The sequence below is a fragment of the Charadrius vociferus genome, unplaced genomic scaffold, assembly GCF_000708025.1.
Source record: "Charadrius vociferus isolate BGI_N301 unplaced genomic scaffold, ASM70802v2 scaffold65, whole genome shotgun sequence".
Lineage (NCBI taxonomy): Eukaryota > Metazoa > Chordata > Aves > Charadriiformes > Charadriidae > Charadrius > Charadrius vociferus.
Window position 1 is genome coordinate 3060556 of NW_009649293.1, and position 23994 is coordinate 3084549.

Sequence of the window (23994 nt, forward strand, 5' to 3'; positions counted from 1 at the left end):
GCTTAGCTTTCATCTTTGCATCAGTGCCTGTGGCAGTATTCTGATAACTCTGATGCCATCCACAGGCTTCTTTTAACAGGATGCGAATGCATGGATAGAGTGCCACTGCTACAACTTCACACAGCACTGTGGCCAGTTTTATGTTAAAAGTCTTTTCTTTGGGCGGAGTCTCGGTTCTCCTTGTGAGGATGGTGACTTTTTTAACAGTAGTGCCTGTGATGCTAAGCAAGTTCAGCCCTAAGCAAATTGATAACTTTAATGTTGTCTTCATTATGATATAGATCTAAATTTGGGATAGGTGATGAGTTCAGATAATATTCACCCCAATTCTCCTTTTAACAACTCCTTAAAACTGTGAAATATTTTAATGTATCATATAGTTTTCTCATCCTTTCGATACATTCTATGTGCTTGGGAACTGGATCCCACTTGTTATACCAGGGCACAAATGACTGGTGCAGAAGTCATACAGGCTCGTTGCAGCTGGAAATTTGGCTTCTTCATATCTAGGGAGAGGCTAATTCTGTAATAATTTTTGTTAAGGATTTCTAGGTCATAGAAATAATGATATATTTTGAGAAATGTTGCTTTGAACAGGGGAAATTAACCTCCAAAACATTTGAGATCAACCCACTAAAGAACACCTGCCCCTAGAAATAAATCTAAAATTAGGAAAAGTCCCTGAAGCCAATTTTACCCTTATGCAAAAAATGTTATGGGCCTGGCTGTCTAGTAGAGATAGATAAGTGTACTTTTCTTTCTTTTGTGTACACATTGTGCAATATAATAGCTTTTTATTGTAAGTGTGGCTGCATATAATTTTCAGACTAATTTATTTAAAATTGAAGACAGTGAATAAATAATATTTACAAAGCCTGGTTTTGAATTCTTATATTACTATTTCCTTTTTAAATAGAATATTATCATTATTTAGTGAGATCACTTGTTATTTAGAACATCTGCTCATCTTCTACGCAGAGGGATTTTAAACAACATAGAGTTGAATAGAATATTTTATATTTAATTTTGACTTGATCTTTCTATTTAATATTTGGAAAACTAGCTGTATGTTTGCCATAGTTAAAACAGTTTAATGTGATGAGGTACTAACACGTTTTATTTTTCCCTCGTATTTACTTTCACTTATGTTATTAAAAAAAAAAAAAAAGAGAGAACATATTTCTTCTGTAGTCTGTGTCAAACACAGTCTAAGATTAAATACAATCATTTGGAAAAAATGTTTATTTCAGATTTTACGAGGTCAGGTTATAGAAGCACGTCAATGATAAAACAATGTGAAAAGGCTGTTTTTACTTACAGGAATATATTTATAACTCCAGACAAAGGAGAAAGAAGTTCCATGTAGAACACCAGCTCAATATGCATTTACAAATATGAAAACTAAATGAAAATCCATGATCAAGTCTAGAAAACCAGAAGAATTATTATGAAGAACGAATCCTGCTACAGCAGCTGCAATGAAAGGCAATTAGTGAATTCAAGGCAAATTAATCAATTCAAGAACTGCGCAAATATACTTTCCTACTAGATCTTCCACACCACCTAGTGCCTAACCCTGATTATGCATTTCTTCGTGATGTATATCCCAAAGTGTGAAATGTCAGTCAGAGCTATAAAGGCGCATTAGCCAAGGAGCTGAGCAAATTACTTGGGGTCTGAAATATCTCTGTAATTTAAGCCTTATAATGCCTACATGACATATGTTTTAAATTTGAAGAATATGTTAGCTAGCCTGAGTTCTTTGAGCGGCAGCAGCATGTTGTTAGTGCCCCACCAGCCTCATTTATTTTGTTGTCATGAAAACATGTCATGTGGACATCCTGTTCCTTCAGAAGTATTCAAGATCTGTTCAGTTCACAAAAATTTAACACCTAAAGCATTGTTTGCTTTTTAAATTAAAAGTCTTTTTCATATGTTAGGGAGCTTTATAGTATAGGCGGGCAACATAGTCATTCAGTTTTCAGTGATCTGTCCCAGTTTGGCAGAAGAAATGTTTTGAGCTGCTTCCTTCTCAAATTGCTGGTGCAAAACAGTAGCAAGAGCTGATAATCCTCTGCTTCATCCAGAACCTCAGTCCTAGAATCACAGTCCTCACAAATACATTTATTTACAAGAAAAACTGAAAAAAAAAATAAAAATTAAAAGGTTAAGTTTGTCTTTGCATTGTTCTGTGTTGATGGCTGGAGAAGTCCCTGCAAGTTATTAACACTATTGTTCAGGAGAGGCAACTGTTTTTGAGTAATGAATGATTTGATTTGTTGTAGCTATTCCTTCTCTGAGAATACTTAGGGCAAAATGTTAGACTTGGTGAAGCTCATGCCTATTTTATAGTAAACTTAAACTATCTTATTTTCTGCAGACTATTTGTCCTTTCAGATTGAAAACATCTTTTATCCTTGTGGCATCACATCCATTGTGACACAATTTTTTTCTACCTTAAATAGAAAAATTTTCACAAGGAAGCACACTGATTCCTAAGTTATATGTTGTTATATACAACAACTATGTTGTTTGTTTTGTTTTGTTTTGTTTTTTTCACCCACTTTTTGTCTTTTTATACTTCTACAAGACCATGGAGATTTTGCCTGAAGTTTTGAACAGTGCAAATGTTCCTGAGTTTTGCTTTTCTGTGGACAAATAGCAAGCCCTTCCATCCTTCCCTATGGCTGATCTTTAATAAGAGACTAAATGCTGACCAAAACCCCACTGAGCAGTACTTTCTTCAATAAGTATCTAATAGTTGCTGAATGGAGAATAACAGGGAACCAATCTCCATAAATCGACCATTTTGCTTCATTGAGAAGCTGTCTGCTGAATAATAATTATAAAGAAACCCCAACAAAATGAGAAACAAGCAGAAGCAAAAGAACAGTGAAGTTCAGTTGCTCCATGAGGTAAAATGTAAGCCAGAGCCAATGGTGACAGCATGGCAGGGAGGACCAATGTTCTCACCAGCAAGCTTGCAGTCTGGCAGCACCTGAGCAAGGGGGACAGAGCAGGACCAACAAGAGGAGACAGGTTTGGGCAACAGTGTGGTGATGGCCATGCAATTCTGCAGTGACAAAGCAAGTCCAAGTCGAAGCCTCTATGTCAGCAAGGCAAGGATCAGCAAGATAAGGGAACAAAGTACAGGAATGCTCATGGCGTAGTACAGAGAAGGGGCAAGGCTGAGGGCTACACAGCCTCTTGGTGTACTCAAGACCCTGACAACAAAAGCCAAACTTACCTTGGAGTGAACCAAATCCATATTCAGATTTTCTAGTGATAAGTGAAAAAGTAAGGGGGGGGGAGTAGGGGAGAAAGGCAAATATTTGCTTTGGCACAGCATGTTCCACTTCTTATGCTGAATATTTATAAAGAAACCAAGAAAGCTAATGCTTTCTTGGCTCATGCTATTCCTCTTTTACACAAATAAGCAGGTGGTGCAACATATGTATATGATATGTAAGTTCCAACTTTCAGCTCATTCTTCTCCTTTACATAATTTAAGGCTACATAACCTACCTCCTAGGCTGTTCCCTGGCATGTCATACAGAATAAGAAAAAGTACGTAACAGTGTTAGATGACCTGGCGTTGGCACCATGGCAAAAGTGTGTTATCTTCATCAGGTAACTTGGCCTGTTCCTCTAGACATACTGATTCATGTATTTTGACCACATTTGAGAAAAAGAATAGTTTCCCAATTCTAAGAAGCCCACAGCTATTTTAGAAGACTGTGTTGTAGTGATAACCATTCCAGCTAGATCACTTTATTAATCCAAGAAGATTTGGTATTCTAACAGGCAATGCTCTTCCAGGAGTTTAAATACAAGCTTCAGGTAATAAGCCAGGCCCCTAATTTTAACTTTCAGGACAGTGTTTTCACAAATCATAATATACGCAAACAATCAGCGTTAAAAAATTATTTAAACAGTTAATGTGTGTATTGATACTGACTTTTTGAACACTTGGAAATTCTCTTGTTCATGTTTACTTTAGAGAATTCCTGCTAATGAATGATTTTTGCTCTTATTTACGGTTGGCTCCTTTAATATATCAAAACACATCTAAAAAATTGCAAGGACCTTAAATTGTATGTAAGTTCAACTGCTGGTCTTGTGGATCATAATTTAAATGAGAACTGGACTCCTTGACTTATTCTTACTAATTTAGGATGAGAATACTAGGTCTTTTATTTATTTAAGTTATTCATCACTTCTTAAGTAGAATGGGATATTTCACAAATTAAATGCATGTAAACACTTATAATAATGGCTTTTTGCTTTAGATGGTATCTGTATGCTTAATATTATTGCAAGCCAGAGGAGAGAGAGATGGAAGAAGGGGAATTCTTTAAAAATCCCTTTTGGTATCTATCTGAATTTTCTTATTTTTTAAACCTATTTTGAAAAAAAAAAGAGTATCTGTCACAGGCTAACTGGAGGATGCATAAGTTAAAAAGTATACTCATCAAAATGAAATGAAGTTTCTAGGTCTTTTCCAGGAAATGTTAGCAAATAAAAAGGTGACATATCATCAGCATGTGTATTTTACAGAACTGTTTCGTAAAGGCAATTGAGACTTCAGCCAAAAACTTAAAAAAAAAAAAAAAGAACAGAAAAGAAAAGACAATGCTGCACTTGTTGCTATGATTTATTGGAATGATTTATATAGATATTGCAACATCATACAAACACTAAATACATTTAGAAATCTATTCAGTGAATGTGACTCAATAGCTTTGATTAGCCTAATCTAGGTATTTAAATCAAAATGTATGCAAAAATTAATGGCTGATTTATTACTGCAGTCTGTTACAGATTTATTTTAGCAGAAAATACTGATGCCATAAACTATGCTATTTGGCACACACCACTAATACAATCCTAATCTTCTAATAAATCAGTGCAATATTGACAGAAATACCTGATCTCATATATTACTGTACAATGTCTGACTTTTTTTTCTGACATATTTTACTAAGTCACTGTTTCCATGGGCATGTTGCACAGGAACATGCTGTTATACAATATACATGTTTCTCTATTAATTCAACATCTCTCACAATTTCAGACCATTGAATTTTGATGAACAATGATAAAAGAGAATCTTTGATGGCTTCACAGGGAAAGAAACCTGCTTTCCCCACAATAGTTCTCCTTATTTCTATGGACAAATTTTTCTTTTTTCTTGGTCATCAAATCATATATCTATACTGAGTCTTACCAACAGTTAAGTCTTCAAGGAAGAATACATATGAGCCTTTTTTTGGAGAGCACAATCTTCTTAAATTTTAAATTTAATTTATTTTTTTCACATTTCATTTTAAATCAATGTGTATATATATGTCTCTACCAGATAGAGTTATGTCAGTAGCTTCTGGAACTGACAACTTTTGTGATATTTCTTAGTTCTCTTATTGTTGGAAGGATCAATGAAATTTTATTAAGATTATATTTGATTCAGAAAGTGTTTTTGAAGAAAATCTGGTCATAGATGAACTAGATAAATGGTTTGTTTTCTTAAATGATAAAATCTACTACTAATATACTGCTTTGGATTAAAATTTGTTTTGGAGTTTAGTACATTTCCAGAAAGAACCCTGACTGATCATGTCATATAGCGTTTACCATGTACTAGTAGCAGAGAATCTGGAACCACTGATGCAAGCACATATTTTTAACAGTGAGATTGGATCCCACAGGATGTTTGCTTCCAGTTATGATCTATTACAGCTTAATGTAACCTATCTAGCCACTTGGATACGTAAAGCTCTGTGTGTTCATTTACTGTAGTAATAGGTCTGAAAGATGTGTAAGTAAGCAAAATGATTCTAAGTATAATTGCAGGAATAGACAAATATGATTTCATTACTTACCCTTAGGCAGCAATTGATGTTTGGTTTTTATGTCAGCTACAGATATATCTACATGGCATGCAAAAAAACCCATAACAATCTCAAGCAGGCATTAATTTTGAAGGTATTGCAGACAAAAATCACAAAATATTCACCTGTAAGATCACCAAGCATTTGTTCAGACATTTGCCAAGGTATAGCTTCCAGTCATACTTAATCTGCTCTGGCTTTAAGATGCTGCCCAGTCTTTTTCCCTCCCCTTCCCCTGTATCATCTGTCTTTATGCAACTTCCCTGAAGGATGAGTTGGTTCAACTCACTGATGACAAAAACTATACTTAGCACGTGGGAGGGAAGAGGGGATTAATTTTCTGTAGATGAGTAAATCAGCCAACTCATTCTGTGAGCTCAAGCTTGCAAGTGAAAAGACAAGAGTGTGTAGTTGGTAAACAGGACCTTCAGTAGCTGTCTGAATTCAGATATAGTGAAAAACTGTCCTTGTTACTCTGAAGCTGTGAATACAAGAACATGTGTAAGATTACTTGGAAAATCTTCGGCAGAAATCACACGGCCAACCAGTTTATTCATGCACAAAAGGTTTTTCATATTTGCAAACAGAATTGCATGTGCCACACATACCACATTTGTGACCCAAGTCTGAAGTCTCCACTTTGGCCAGGTGGCATGCTGCTCAAGCACTTATAAGTCACAGCTCAGCAATAAGGTGACAGACATCAAGTTTGTCTTTTGCCTGGCAATTGCTTCTGTGTAGCTTCTTATGCAGATGGAGTGATGTTCTGTGTTGTTCTAGGGTTAAAGTCTAGTCATATAATATAAATACAATGGTTCCCATTAACTGCTTTCACTAAGTGCTGGAAAAGAGGTGGAAAAGGAGCTCTAGTTTCAGCTAGAGTTGGGCAACTCCCAGAATAGACATCTGCATACCGTTGTGTGCCCTCCTCTGTTCTAGTAATGACTTAAGTACCTCCTGTGAATTCCTGCTTGTAGTAGGTCAACTTGACTAACTTAACTTTGACTGGGTCAAAATCCCAGCCAGCCACTCTCCCACTTACCCTTCTCAGCAGGGCAGGGGAGAAAAAGGGATGAAAGGCTCATGGCTCAAGACAATGACAGGGAGATCACTCACAAATTACCTTCATGGGCAAAACGGACTCAACTTGTGGAAAATTAATTTACTTTTTGCCAGATAAAATAGATTTGAATGGTCGGAAACAAATACAAAAATCAAAACACCACCTCACTCTTGCCTATTTTTTTTTCCCCAGACTCAACTTAACTCCTTTGTTTCCAACTTCTCTACCTCTGTCTCCCTGAGCAGCGCAAGGGGATGGAGAGTGTGGGTTGTGATCAGAAGATAACAGTTCCTCTCTGCCACTCCTTCCTCCTCTGAATTCTCTTCTGCTCCAGAGTGGGTCTTATCCATGGTTTGCAGTCCTTCAGGATAAATCCGCTCTGGCATGGACTCCTCTACAAGATGCAGTATGGAAGTCTGCTTCAGCACAGCCTGTCCAGGAGCTGCAGGGGAGTCTTCACTGTTTCTCACACTTTTTTTCCTCACTGCCATGCAGCATTTTACACTTAAATATAGTGTCCCAGAGGCATAACCACTATGGCTGAGGGGCTCAGCTGTGTCCTGCAGTGGGTCCATGTCATGATTTAGGCTGGGCTGGCCACTAAATGAACTATGGGTGGTCTCTTTTACGCTCTCTCTCCCTTCTCAGAAAGAGAAGGGGGAGAGAATAAGGCAGAGAGATTTACAGGTTGAAAAGAAAACTAAAACTACTTTAATGAAGTATTAATAATAAAAGAAAAGATCAAAATATCAGTAAGAAAATAATGAAATATATATACAATATATACAATATATACAAAACCAATATCAAGCTCCCAAGATGACGATCATGTTACCGGCCGGCACTGGGAACTGGACTCAGCAGACTGGACTCAGCGACAGAAGGGAACTGCAAATCCACAGAGTGGATTTGAGAACACATGTATTAGGATCAAAGTCAGACAGACAGAGGCCTCCTCAGATGCCAGCCATTGAAGAAAAAAGGCTGGCCCCTTTGATCCCTCAGCTTTTATACTGAGCATGCGGCAGATGGGATGGAATATGCTGATGGTCAGTTCTGGGTCACCTGCCCTCTCTGCTCCTCCCCGCAGGTGCGACCCCTCTAAGCTCTTCCTTTTCTGACCATCCAACGTGGCACATAACAGAGTTATCTGGCCTTGGTTGTTACAGCAAAAAGTATAAGCAAGAGCCTCTCTGCATACCATTCCCTGGTATTAACCATAAACAACAGACCCTATCACTCTGAAAGTGGACACTGTCCGAAGAGTACACTGTTGGCTTCAGAGACCACAGTTGTAAGGAGATACTTAACTGAAAAGTAAAACTACTGAAAAGTCAAATTACTGAAAAGAAAATTGGCTCTCAAAATATCTCAGATCAGGACAGTCCATTGGAACTGGCTGGAACCGGCTGCATCTGACATGGAGGGTAGCTCCTGGTCCCATTTTACCTTGGGTGCACATTAAGGGCCAGTTACATCAAATCCTATTGTTTTCAGTATCTTTAAAGCATCAACAACCTGTCTGTAAAGACATTACTTTTCCTTGGGGATTGTGGGTTTATATACCTTTGCAACAAGTTCCTTATCTATGAGGTCATTGTGGATAGACAACAGTGATAGCGATGCTGTCATTGTTACCCAGTTCTGGTTTCACCTAGAGTCTAACCTTTATTCAATTATCTCTATTCCTACTTAGACAAACAAGCAAGCAAGCCTGTTAACACCCCCACATATTTTTCCTGAGGTAGCTTTTACTTAAGTCATATATCATTTATCTACAGGATATGCTGCTTAGTGAAAGCACTCTAGATTTTTTAAACCTTGTTTTTATGATTTAGCTATATGGAGTATGATGAGGATCATGGCTAAGCATAAGCATATATTGATGGCTGTACTGAGCCAGTGTAAAGATCAGTATAGCTCTAGCCCTCTATACCACCTGACATGAGCAAGAAAAAATACTTAAGTAAAACCATAGAAAAAAACTGATTATTTTTTCATACCATTCCATAAATCAGGAGATAAGGACCTTTCAGAGTTGCAGCTTGTATGCCCATCACATCTTTCTTAACAGCAAATTATATCAATTTGTTGAAACAATTTATATTTTACCCTTCAGAAATTAAAATATTGTGTATATAATAGTAGTTTACTACAGATGTTGATTTGCATTATTGTACAGAATAACGAAGTCCTGTGGCTGTTCTCATTCACCTTTAGATTAAAAAAAAATGTTTGACCTGCAAACTGATCTTAGGTAATTTATAAATGCACTAAGGAGTGGAGGCTTGAGTGAAAAAAAAAAAAAGAACAAGAAAAGAAAGAAAGAAAAGAGAAAATGCAGTCTTACAATATCTCAATATCTGGGTCATCTTTCTCTTCTTAATGAGTGCTCCATTTTACAATTTCAATTTCCTGGGCTTACCTTCCTTGAACTGGAATCTCATTTGCAAGCCCCGGATATGCCTCTAGTGTGATCCAAATATTTATTAGCCTGTAAATCAAGCAGGGTTTAGGGACCTATCTTAACCCTGGTCAGCCATTTCTTATCTTAAAGTAAAAAAGGAAACGTTTTAATTTGGAAGTTGGAGGAAAAATAAAGACATAATCATCAAGAGCCTCCAATTTTTAATCCATTGCAAAAAAGTTTCTCCATTAAATTGTAGGTACGAAAGAGATTGAGGGAGAAAGAAGTGAATAAGAGAAAGAAAGCTGCTGTTTCTGTGAGACAGCAGCTATTATTTCTTTGTAGCTAAATTTTATTTTTGTAGCTCATATAGCTAACATAGTTAATGTTAGGGTTCTTGATCTTTGTTTTCTTAGCTGAGAGTGAAGTTCATATGCCAAATGAAGATGAAGTGTTTCAATTTTACAATGAGGTACGCCAGGCAAGGTCAACTCAAAATAAACAAATAATATTTTTTTTTTTCTGATTATCTAAAGATACAATGGAAACGCATTTTTTAATTTGGTGTTTTGGGAAATTCAGAGCCTGAGAAATAATGATTATATAACTGCTATAAAAATCTCTTAAACTGTTCAAAGTGGTTCCTGTGCTTTTGAAGTACAAAACCTCTGGACCAGTCAGCCTGGTCTCTGGCATGGTTTCACAGTGTCTCTCAAAGCTGTGGTTAAAGAACTGTAAGTTTTCGTACTTGGAGAAGTTTTTTCACTGTAAACCAGAGAGTTAATTTAAAGCTAAATTCTTATACTACTAAAGACAGTCTGGTTTAATTTACATGGCTTTGGAAGTGTTTCAATTTAGGCCAACAAAAGAGTGAGATTGCTCATGCTGGTCATTTTGGCAGCATAGTGCTGTAAAAATCATCTTCCTAAACAAGCACTTAGTATGCAACTCCTAGCTTGTTTCCTGGGTGAAACTACTGAAATGGTTTTAAACATCATAAATCACATTTCATGATACCATTTGATATCTGGGATCTACATCACTATTTATAGCACAACATATATCTGTGAAAGTTCTCTCCTCTCCATAGCTAATATAATAGGCAGTATTATATTGACAGTAGGTGATGCACATCAAAATAATTTGTTTCTGGGGATATCTGGAAGATATTGGGCTTTCTAGGAGATGGAAACACGGATGTTAAAACATCAGATATGGATGAACAAAAATGTCTAGGTGGACATTTTTTTCTATAACTTGCATCAGAGTTGAATCTTAAATTCTGCTTCACATTTTACTGAAGACAAAATGCACTGACATGAATGACAACTCTTTGACTGCAACCTTCCTGACTTGTAGGTCCATGAAAGGGTGAGCTGCTTTCTGTGATTGTCTGGAGGTAATGTGGTGGGTTGACTCCAGCTGGATCTTAATGACTGCTTTGGGAAGATCCTCCCCTCAGTGTCATTGCTACACGTGATGTTATATGGTATGGAATATGTATTTGGTCCATTTGGGTCACCCTCCCAATTTGGGAGGCAGAGTGAGAAACAGAGAAGGCTTTGATGCTGTGCAAACACCCTTCAACAGCTAAAACATTGATTAGTGTGTTATCAACACTGTTTTGCTCCCAAAACCACACCACAGCACCATATAGACTGCTGTGAGGAAAATCAACTCCGCCCCAGCCAAATCCAGTACAAGTAAATTCCCCCACCTGCTTCTGATTTGACGCTTGACTGAGAGGCCCTCTTTCCCCAGTCCTCCAATTGGGTTCTTCTTCAGTTGCAGTTTCTATTCAGTTTTGTGTAAAAAGGGTCTAATATGAGCTTTGTTGCTGTTTGTGTAAGGGTTTTGGAATCGCTGGTATGGAATTTCAGACATACTTAAGGAGCACAAATTCAGCTCTTGGACCACTCTTGAAAAAATAATATTTTTAACCTTGCTAAAGTAATAAGAAATAATAAATGAATAAGGCTAAAATTTGTACTTTATTCTAGAAATTGGCATTGAAACAGTAGATTTAAAATAAGGGGTTTGTATACATTCTATGCGTTATACTGCCTGATATTATTGTGATCTGGTATAATTAATAACAAATTTAACAACTTTCAGCTGTCAAGAAAGTGGGTAATTTATTATGGGCCTCATGGTACTAAATACAAAATGGTTTAAGTTTGTCAATGTTTCTTTGTGTGGTTGTCCTGGTTCCAGCAGGGATGGGGTTAATCTCCCCAGGAGCCGGCAGGGGGCAGGTATTCCATACCACGTGACCCATGCCCGAGCTATAAGAGGAGCTAGCCGGGCGAGGAGAGGAGTTGCCACTCGGGGGTGGGCTGCGGTGGTGCGGGTTTGGTTGGTGCGCTTCGCGGCGGTACTGTAATCGCGTTTTTGTGTTTTCCTTTTGCTGTTCTGTTAAATTGCACTCTTTTAACCCACGAGTTTGGCCCTGTCATTTTCTTTTTCCACGACTGTGGGAGTTGTGCGAGCGGCTGTGTGGTTCTTTGTTGCTGGCTGAGGCCAAACCACGACAGTGGTCTAATCATCTTTACAATAAGTATAATCTTTGCCTGTTGTTTCATTTCTTAGGCATTGTTTTACAAGTAAAAGGAGCAGATTTTATATTCCTTGCAGGTTTTTTTGCCACATATCTGATGGCAAAAAAAATACATGCCTTTCTTTATATCAGCAAGAAAAGCAATAGCCTAAAATAAGCATTTTATTGGGAAGTGGAGGAGGCCAGGGAGATGAGGAAGACAAAGTTGGACCTGGTGTATTTTTTATTAGAATCATAGAATTGTTTAGGTTAGAAAAGACCCCTAAGATAGTCAAGTCCAACTGTTAACCTAACACTGCCAAGTTAGGTCCACCGCTAAACCATGTCCCTACGTGCTACATCTATATGTCTTTTAAATACCTCCAGGAATGGTGACTCACCTACTTCCTTGGGCAGACTGTTCCAATGCTTGGCAACCCTTTCAGTGAAGACATTTTTCCTAGTACCCAATCTAAACTTCCCCTGGCACTACTTGAGGCCATTTCCTCTTGTCCTATCACTTGTTACTCGGGAGAAGAGACTGATCCCAACCTCTCCATGACCTCCTTTCAGGTCATTGTAGAGAGCCATACTGTCTCCCCTGAGCCTCCTTTTCTCCAGGCTAAACAACCCCAGTTCCCTCAGCTGCTCCTTATAAGACTTGTGCTCTAGACCCCTCACCAGCTTCATTGCCCTTCTTTGGACACGGTCCAGCACCTCCGTGTCTTTCTTGTAGTGACGGGCCCAAAACTGAACACAACATTTGAAGTGTGGTCTCACCAGTGCCGAGTAAAGGAGGACAACCACTTCCTTAGTCCTGCTGGCCACACTATTTCTGACACAAGCCAGGCTGCTGTTGGCCGCCTTGGCCACCTGGGCACACTGCTGGCTCATATTCAGCCAGTGGTCAGCCAACATCCCCGGGTCCTTTTCTGCCAGGCAGCTTTCCAGCCACTCTTCCCCAAGCCTGTAGCACTGCATGGGGTTGTTGTGACCCAAGTGAAGGACCCAGCAGTTGTGCTTGTTGAATATCATACCAATTGCCTTGGCCCATTGATCCAGCCTGTCCAGATCATTCTGTAGAACCATCCTACCCTCAAGCAGATCGACGCTCCTGCCCAACTTGGTGTTGTCTGCAAACTTACTGAGGGTGCACTCTATCCCCTCATCCAGATCACTGATAAAGATATTAAAAAGAACAGGCCCCAATACTGAGCCCTGGGGGACACCACTTGTGACCAGCCACCAACTGGATTTAACTCCATTCACCACAAATCTTTGAGCCTGGCCATCCAACCAGTTTTACACCCAGGGAAGACTATGCCCATCCAAGCCATTAGCAGCCAGTTTCTCCACGAGAATACTGTGAGATATGGTGTAAAATACTTTACTGAAGTCCAGGTAAACAACATCCACACCCTTTTCCTCATCCACTAAGCAGGTCACCTTGTCATAGAAAGAAATCAGGTTAATTAAGGAGGACCTGACTTTCATAAACCCATGCTGACTGGGCCTGATCACCTCGTTGTCCTGCATGTGCGGTGTAATGGCACTCAAGATGATATGCTCCATAACCTTCCCAGGCACAGAGGTCAGACTGACAGGCCTGTAGTTCCCCAGATCCTCCTTCTGGCCCTTCTTGTGGATGGGTGCCACATTTGCTAACCTCTAGCCAGTTGGGACCTCTCTGTTTACCCAGAACTGCTGATAAATGATGGGAAATGGCTTCATGAGCACTTCAGCCAGCCCCCTCAGTACCCTTGAGTGGATCCCATCCTGCCCTATACACTTGTGTGAGGATAGAGAGGAACACAACTTGTGCTCCTGATGCGTTCATGAGTTGTCCCAAGGCCCTGAAGTTTCTCTTGATTGCCCTTGGACTTCTTGTTGCAATTTCGTTGCTGCTTGTAAGCCATGGATAATTGGCTGAATGTTAAAGAAATCACTAAATCAGAATAGAAGCAAAGGAGTTTTCCCCTTCTGAGTTATCTAGAGTCAGATAATTAAGTGAGAAATCATCTCTTAATTCTGATCCTCCAATGTATTGTAATCCTTTCAAGACATTAAATATTACTGGATTAATGGCTGTTAGTGTAAGGCTTTGCTACAGAAGCACATTTTTTTTAAGCAATAGCAATAAAGAATTTCCGCTTGGAATTCAGACATAAGTAATTGGAAAGCAAATATGCACCTTAAACCAGAAAATGAGGGACAGTGAATACCTTAAAATCTGCCTTTCTGTTTCTTAAAGTAGTACACAGAGAATTCCACATTGTAGCATGATTGCAAGAGTGGCCAATGTTTTACACAGAAGTATATGATTCTTTTTTCCTATTTCTAGGGTCTCCTCACGTCTTAGTATACACTGGCTTGCTTTTGCTATTCCCTGTTTATTTACCACTTATGCTTTCCCACTGGTTCATTTACCCATTCCTGTTCCATTATGCTTTCAGACTTTTAGCCCACACACCCAATTTTCTATTGCTGTCTCATTTTTCCTTTTTCCCTAAGTACTAAGAATTTGTAGTCAAAATTGGGAATTATGAAGTTTGTGCTGTATCCATTTCCGTTTTCCTGAGTACGTGATTAATTTGATTTGACATTCAGATCCACATTTACTTCATACACTTTCTATTTGAATGTTATTTTCAATCAGCATTTTTTCAAAATTAAACCTAAAACTAATCTTTTCTCCCAAATTATTATATCTTTATCATTTAGATACAAGTGAAAAAAAATATAATGCAAAGATACTTTTAACATTTTCTTACCAATCAAGAGTCAATATGAAGTATAATAACAAAAATAATTACTTTACATTATAAATCTATTAGAAAAATTACTTTAAAACACAAGAAAACTGTACTCTCTGATTTAAGTATTGTATTGGGTTTATGTGGCAAGATTTTATTAGCATGGGGGTTGCAGGTGTGTCTTCTGTGAGGATACACCAGAAACTGCCCCCATGTCAGGCAGAGCCAGTTCCAGCTGGCTCTAAACCAAACTCACTGTTGGTCAAAGCTGAGCCCAGCAGCAGCATTGGTAGCATCTCTGTGATAACATATTTAAGAAAGGGTAAAAAATACTGCTATAACAGCAGCTGGGAGAGAGGAGTAAGAATATGTGAAAGAAACATCCCTGCAGATGCCAAGGTCAGTGAAGAAGGAGGGGGAGGAGGTGCTCCAGGTGCCAGAGCTATGCAGGAGAGAAGACAAGACTATAGTGATGCAGGCTGTTCCCCTGCAGCCCATGGACATCCACAGTGGACCAAATACCCACACTATGGCCCATGGAGGACCCCACACAGGAGCAGTCTGTTCCTGAAGGATTGTACCTTATGGAAAGGACCCGTTCTGGAGCAGTTCTTGAAGAACTGCAGCCCATAGATAGTACCACATGCTGGAGGAGGAAGGAGCAGCAGAGGTAAACCGTTATGAACTGGCTGAAATCTCCATTCCCTGTGCCCTGGTGCCACTCAGAGAAAGGAGGTAGAAGAGTCAGGAGTGAAGCTGAGCCTGGAAAGAAGGGAGAGGTGAGGGGAAGGTGTTATTAATTTTGTTTTATTTCTTGCTATCCTAATCTGTTACAATTAGTTGACAATAAATTAAATTTGTTTCCCTAAGTCATCTGTTTTGCCTGTGATGGTAATTGGTAAGTCATCTCCCTGTCCTTACCTTGACCCACAAGCTTTTAATTGTATTTTCTCCTCCTGTCCTGTTGACGGAGGGGGAGTGATAGAGGAGATTGATGGGCAGCTGGCAGCCAGCCAAGGTCAACTGACTACAAATATCAAAATAGAAATAAGCAATGTCTTCTACTTTAAGGAACCTTACAAAATTTAGGGGAACTATCTCACACATGCACACACACACAATCTTAAGGAAACTCCCAGGTGAAAATCTGTCTAGCAGAAATTGAGGGGTTTTATTTCTAAGAAAATAAATTAAAATGCAAAATATGGTAAGTCTTGCAATCTTTCTTCCACCAAGAAATAAAAATGTAAACTGATTATTTAAGAAATTTGTTTTCCTACAGTATCTAAGCTAGGTATCTAATTTTAGATCATATGAATACTGCTTTTCAAGGTGTTCATTAATGTATGGTGTTGGAACTGAACATCCCTGATTGTGCTTATTTCAAGACAAGAGTCAGTAGCATTCAGGAATGAAAGCTTTTCATGTTATTGAAAAATTCCTTTAAAAACTCAGTGGTCTAATATATAATTTTTAGGTTTGCTGGTAAATTCTGTTCAGTTACATGACTGATCTGTAACCTTAATTTTTAGATTTTTTTTCCTAATCAGAATGTTTTCTTTAAAAATTGTGCAGGCAGTGTTCAACACTAAGCCAGCATTAGGAATTAACATAATCTGATCACTGTGATAGCACATTTGTTAAGCTGGTTTCCACATAAACACAGAGAACTGTTGAATCGTGTTGTCATATTTGCCTAAAATTATGCGGGGAAGAAAAGAGTCATACCTTGAGAGGTCAGATCATTTACTTACAGGAAAAAAAAACAAAACAAAACACAAAAAAAACCCAACCAAACCCAAAACCTGTCCCTAAGTCTGCAACTTTTAAATTTACAGGAATGTGTTTCCTGATGAGTTTTCCTGTAGCTTTACATAGCAAATAACTTTCTGCATTTTTAATTCTTTTTTGAATGACTCTTCATGTATTCCTGCCAATCTAGCAAGAATTACTGTGCTTCTCAAACATAGTAACGTCCCAGTTTGGCCCATTCTAGAAAGCTGTATTTTTGAAACAGTATCATGGGAGGAAAAAAAGACTTTCTGAAGTTTCTGCTGTAACCTATTGTAACAGTCTTGGACAAGATGGAAAGAAGAATAAGTAGAGGATAGAGATCAGAGTGAAATATAAGCAGCAACTGTGCAAGAGAACATCAGAACAAAAGACATGTCTTATTGGGTTGGACCAATTGTCCATTTATCTATCTTCAACATTTGCAATAAGAAATATGATCCTGGAAAACACTATAAGCCAAACCTTTTATCTGGCTTATACCCATCATACACTGCTGGTATCAACAATTGTTCTTATAGAAATATTAGAGGATACATCCCTGAGAAGGGAAGATGAAACAAATAATAGTTCAGCTGTTTCTTGAAAAATATAATAAAAAGGGTTTTTTAACTTATTTAAAAGCTCTTTTCTCCCTAAGTCCAGAAACAGAAGTCAAAAAAGACTCCTCCTTTTGTGGCATGTGTCTTGTCAAATGTCAAATAAATAGCCGTGATATAATGCACGGCATAGTAATGTTGTCAGGTATCTGAAAAGGATCTATTTATTACCACTGGACAGGAGTTGGAATAAATATTCCCAGCTTATATTTCACTCAACCAAGTTTAGACTCTCCAACTGGTCCCATAACACACATTAAAAGATCACAGTTTTCTCAGATATATATTTTTCTGTTTGTGGTTTATTCATGAATAACTGAAATGACATGTTTCCTTCTGAGCTGTAACTTACATTAAATGAGGCAATACTTTTTAGATGCATGCATAAGTTGCACTGATATTTAATTTCCATTACATTTGGTCAATATAATAAACGCCCCTGATGATTACAGAAAATGAATCCTGAAGATTTTAATGTATATTGGACTCAATGGAAAGATAGTTTATGAAGGAAGGAACAGTGATTTAGAATGGTTCTACCTGAGAAGATATGTAAAAAGTGTTTCTTGGCAGAAGAAAACAATTTAGAAGCTTTTAATCCAAGGAATAGATAAAAATGTCAGAGTTAGAAGTCAGTGTAAATTACTGGCCAAAGCGGATGCATGCTCTCCAAACACATAAATTAGTGGAAACAGAAAAACAGGGCTATTTAGTCTTAAAAATATGTTGATTTACTGAGTTGAATCTGCCATTTACTGTAATTCTGTTATTGCCTTACTGCATAGTTACTACCAGTTTTTCAAATTAATGTTTTTGTACATTGTTATCTGTTAAATTTTCGAAGCAAATATGTTGGATAAACCTTCAGTTCAAGCTGAGCACACAGCCACTAATGTGACATTGCCTGGAGATAAAAGCATCATTGTTCTGCATGCTTTGGGATATGACTCCGTTTTACTTACTTAATCCAAGGTCATCATTGTCAAACCACAGCATGTTCTCACAAAGATCAAGCATTTTCCCAAGAAGGAATAAGGACAGCGTGGTACACTGGAAATTAAAAAGTTAAAAGCTAATATAAACCACTGATCAAAGGAGAGAAATATTGTCAAAGGAGGAAATTGTATTTTTATTCAAAAGTCTGACCTGCTTACATAGACAAACAGATAATTGTGAGATACCTTTTAGAACTAGGGAAAAGTAATTTGTTTCTTTCATAACAAAAAGGATTTGGTTTTCTTGTTGCTATTTGCTTTTGTTTTGTTTTGCACACCACTGCCTGTCCCACTCCCCCAGAAAAAGTATTTTGATGGTTTATGCTGAAAAATCTCTATGCTGTAAGATAAACTTGGAAGTTAATATCTAAATATTTGTATCAGTATTATTCTGAGGTCAAAAATATAGGTTATGTTGTTAGATAAAACACTAATTTCTTAGCAAATTATTACTGGCATATATAAGGCTAAATATAAAATTTAAGTACATCATGTTCCCTGTTTATGCTAAGATGTTTATCCATTTCTTAACTGAGCTTGGTGAGAAAAATTGAATTTTCAGTCTGAATGATGAGTACTCATCGAAGAAAGATGTCAAGTTATAATTGTAGGAAGGAAAACGAATGTCAAGTCAGTGAAGTAGGATGAAGCAAACACATGAAAGGCTTAAAGTTAAGAAAGGACTATTACAGGAAGCTAAAGAAAACAGTGGAAGACACCAAAAAAAATGCCTTTCAGAGGTGGGGAACTGTACTGATCTTGGCATACTGTAAATATTATGTAATTTCCAGTATTTGCTTGCACCAGTGATTAGAACATTCCGGTCTTTCCATTACTGATGCTCTCAAGATATGTTGATGATTACTTTACTCAGAAGTGCAGATTCCTGTAGCAGACTTGTTGGATAAAATCCAGCCGGGGAGATAAACAACAAATAGTGGTTTATTTCTAAACTTGTGCACTGATTTACGTAGAATTTGCCATAAAGCTTGGATAGGTCACCGAGCTAATCTGGATGTTCAGCCTTCTGAGAGCCTCCTGTAGTAATTGATCCACTAGTAAAAGTTTGAAAATCAAACCGGTGATACTGCTCTAGCTTTGAATCCTTTTTATCCATCCAGATAACTGCATCTGATATAGTTTAGATACATTTGGTGTTGGCTTGAGGCATATGCGTAGCCTTGGTTACCTCTTATGATGCCTTCCATCTCTTTGATCCTTCTTAAAAGCCACTCCTGTAATAAGATCAAAGACTATGTACTGATCACACATGCACAGACTTTAAAACCTATCTAAAGGTCATAGCCATGCCAGTAGATAAGGCATAAGTCAGAGATTTAGTACCTTTACATGAACACTTTTCTCAATGCAAACATTTCTAATAATGATCATCCCAATTAGAAGTATATGCATCTAGTTGTGGCTTCAAAAGACCTTTTTTGCTTGAAAAGTGTTCTCATAAATGTTTCTTCTTCTAGTTCCAAAGCATGTATGTTCAAAGAGATTTAATAGTTGAAAGAGTGAGGGTTTGGTTTTTTTTTTTTTAAGGAATCCTAGATAAAATAAAGTGCAGCACTGTATAATGTGATTATTCCACCTTCGCTTTGCAACATTTTGCTTTTGTGAACTGAAAATGCTAGTAGAAACATTATTATTGTGATTATTTTAATTTTTACCATTTCATCTAATTATGAAGTAGAAAAGATTTATCTTTTTTAATACCCCTTTGGCATTAAATGGCTCCAAATAGCTTCCAAGAATCTATTCTTTTGCAGCAAATAATAGAATGCAGAAAAGTCATTTCTGTCAGATGGTTACTGTTACCTTCCACGTGTAAGTCTATTTTTTTTAATAGTGATTTTCATCATTTTGGAATCTAATTTGAACCATTCTGAAATTACAAATATTATGAACTGTATTATCATCTTTTGTTTCCTGACACTAATGTCGTTATCTTTATGGACTCTCCTGACTAACCTACAACAGCTCAGTGTTTGGAATACATTTAAATATATTACTGTATTTGAATAATTACATATTTGTGGGTTTGGGTTTTTTGTTTTTTTTTTTTTTTTATATGAAGGGCACCAAATCCTATTGTGAATCACCAAATGTATGAAAAATTGTCCTTATTTTTTTCTTTTTAAGAGTTATTGAAATGAGTCAATGCCGACAGTGGTTAAACTGGCAGATTCCCAGTGGTGAGGCAGTATTACTAATGGCTTGCATCATAAATGTTAAATTACTTGAGATAAATTGACAAGAAAGTTAATTAATGCATTAATTTGCAATACTGTGAATTCTTAATTAAGTGAGGCATAGGTAAATGTCTGCATTTGTGCCATAGCAAATTATTTGCATTGCAAATAAAGAAAAAAAAGTATGTATATATATACATAAATAACTGTGAGGAGGAAAAACATGGAGATACACATCTTCTCATTTTAAAAACAAGGCGAAATTGAACCCTGTGTTGGTATTTTTTCAGGGAGTAAGTACTACTCCATGCAAACAACCTGTAAATAACTTTCTATAACAGGAATATAAGAAATGATGCAAGAGTTAACATAGCTGTCAGATCAAATTCCACTTACAATTCCTTCAGACTCTAGTGAGTGTTTTCAGGATTCCATCTGATTTCCTTATATTGCATCTTGAATTGCCTGTATCCTTTATCTTATAGTAATACTTAGAGTAAAAGTAATATTAACTATGTATGTCCCCTTCATCACTAGTTTCCTGGTCCCATGTCTATTTTCTCCCTAAATTGGTGGGAGAGGGTCTCAGAAGCATCTGAGTGCCTAAAATATCAATTAACCACAGAATTAATCAATTAGCATACAGAAAAGGAGATGGGGAATAGAGACTTCAAACTATGTAGAAGTAGGGACAGTATAGAATAACGTAAGTAAGTTATGAAAATTGGTATTTGGCAGACCCTTGGCTCTGAGGATCAAAACCCACAATTGAACTGGAGAAAGAAAAAGAGCATGGCAGTGAATATGCATGAAAATGGAACGAGAGAAAAAGCTGAAAGAGTTTGAGAGTTAGAGAAGAAAAAGGATGAGGAAAAGGCCCTTATATAGTGTCTTACATAAAGGAAAAGCAGCTGTGAAGGAAATCATACAAAAGAGAAAAAAATGTAATACAATAAAGTTCTCATAAGAATAAAATACATGTTTTATAAGTAACATAACAATAAGTCACCAAAGAATTCAGTGCTAGTGAAAAATGGATTAGTTAAGATAGATGGATGGGGTTATGGACAAGATGCGTTCTTTCCCAAGATGATCTGAACATAAACTGGCATTTAATAAAAAAAAGGTATGATGCAGCTAGGTGTTTCTCTTAATTACAATACCTGCTGCTACAATTAAAGCTTTTCTTTTTATACATCAAGATAAAGTTGCTGTCATCTAATCAGAATGAGCAGTTTCATATCTGGACCATATCCAGTATTTTGCCAGACTGGCTGTACAGGCTGATTGTTGTAATGGAGTTGACCACTCCAACTGCCCGATGTCTGTGTGCTGCTTGTGGGGCCAGCGGGTGGAAAGGAATTTGGGGAGACAAGTCATAGTTTAAATCAAACTCTGTAGCGAGTTTCTGTGTTATTACTTATTTTTCCTTTTTTTCTTTTTTTTTTCTGTAACATATAACATTTTTTTCCATTATGTTTCACCTTGTATTATAAATCCCAGGCTCATTAAAAATGTCTGCTGGCACAAATACTCAGTGCAAAAGTAACTGGGAATTTAATCAAGCAGCTCTCTTAATTCATCTGTCTGAGCTGTACCTGATTACACAGTATAATATTTCTGGGACAGATTTCCAAAGGTATTTGAGTATTTGATTTCAATTAAAATAACGAAATCTATAGAATTTAAATATCAAAACATTTTGCAGGAAATATTCTTTGTTCATCATTTATAAGATTCCATTTTACTCTCCATTCTGTAAACAAACTGCTGTCCCTGCCCCACACAAGTCTGAAAATGCTACAGAAAATCTACATTAAAAAAAACAACCAACAAAAAAAATATTCAAATTTTCAATAATAAAGACAAAACAGAAAGAAAAATAGATTGGTAAAAAGATAGAGATGAATACATTTTTCTTCTCCATATTTTGGGAAAAAATTGTATCAGCAAACTTGTACTAAAACACTATTCATTTAGATCACATTATCGATTTTTTAAATCATATCTTCAGTCTCCCACTTCTTCATAATAATCCAATTATGACTTTTTTCCAGTTGAAAATGGAACCACAATGTCAGTAAACAGAGTCAGGAATTAAGCTGGTACCTCTGTGCCAAAAAAAAAAAAAAAAAAAAAAAATAAAGTGCTTTAAGGGAAATTCGCAACACCTAACTTAGAATCATAGAATCATAGAATGGTTTGGGTTGGAAGTGACCTTTAAAGGTCCAACCTGACCTTGAATGTTTCCAGGGATGGGGTGTCTGCCACCTCTCTGGGCAACCTGGCCAGAGAGGCCACCACTCTCATTGTAAAAAATGTCTTCCTTATATATAGTTATACAGTTGAAATCTGACCTCTTTTAGTTTAAAAGCATTACTCCTTGTCCTATCGGAACAAGCCCTGCTAAAAAGCCTGTCCCCATCTTTCTTATAAGTCCCCTTTAATTACTGAAAGCCCACAATAACGTCCCCTTGGAGGCTTCTCTTCTCCAGGCTGAACAGCCTGTCCTCATAGGAGAGGTGCTCCAGCCCTCTGATCATTTTTGTGGCCCTCCTCTTGACCTGCTCCAACAGCTCCATGTCTTTCCTGTGTTGAGGGCTCCAGAGCTGGACGCACTACTCCAGGTGGGGTCTCCCCAGAGCAGAGTTAGGAGCTTTTTATTATTGAATACGATGCAGAAGAGCTGCCTCATTTATTTCGTCTGAGTCACCATCCAGGAGTAGTAGATTTCTCTCAACACATGTTTATGGATTCACTGCTGCTGAATGCCATGTACTTTATTTTGTGGACACTCCATACATTGAGCTCTCAAGTAGCAAACAATCAATTTCCTACAAACTGATCCTAAAAAACAAGACGGAATTTCTTATTTCACTCACACAAGACCATCAAGATTCTTTATATTTTTATGTAAACAGTCAAATATCTTACTATTTTTTTTCTTTATTCATTCATGTATGTATGTTTCTATTTATCTTTCTCCATCTCGCTGAAAGGGGTGCATCTGTTCAAAGTGTTTCATCTGTTGCAAAATTTGTTGGAAAAACTGAGGAAGGCAGCAGTTAAATTAGAAGTAGAGAAAATAGTAAATAATTCTGTAAGTCAGTGACAGTAGTCAGGCTTACAGAATGATGTTTTAGGACTTATTCTGGAAGTTAAGACTGCGATGGGTGTGCCTTACATTGGTGTCAACACATCCAATCCAAGAGGAAGGAATTCATAGTGGAGAAAGTTATCTTGCTGATGTAAACATACAGTAAAGGAGGCCTTGTGTTTTCAGCTCTTGGCCTGTCTGAGAGCTGAAAGAGGAGCTAGGGAGAAAAACCTCCTAATGTTTCCTTGTGGGAACAAGAATTTATTCTGTGCTCTGTGGTTTAACTCCAGCTATGAGGTAGTCTGATGCTGGGGTTCTTAAACAACCCAAATTTCACTTGACAGTATCAAGATTTCTTTTTTTTTTTTTTTTTTCCAATTATTTTTTAAGAAAATTGTTGAAAGTGCTAAAAAACTTTGAAATAAAAAATTTTGAAATACTAGAAAATGCCAGTTCTACATTCCTAGCATCATCATCATTTATTAGGAAGCACAGCAATCACCATTTTTGTTTTATTTAATAGGATTGCGGAGAAATTTCAATGACTTTCTGGGTTCTGCCTGACAGAAAGAAAAAAAAAATAAAAAAAATTGTTCTGTGCTTAATTCTCTTCAGCTACCACACTGGCAGCTGAGACATACAAGGAAGAATGAGATTAACAGATGTT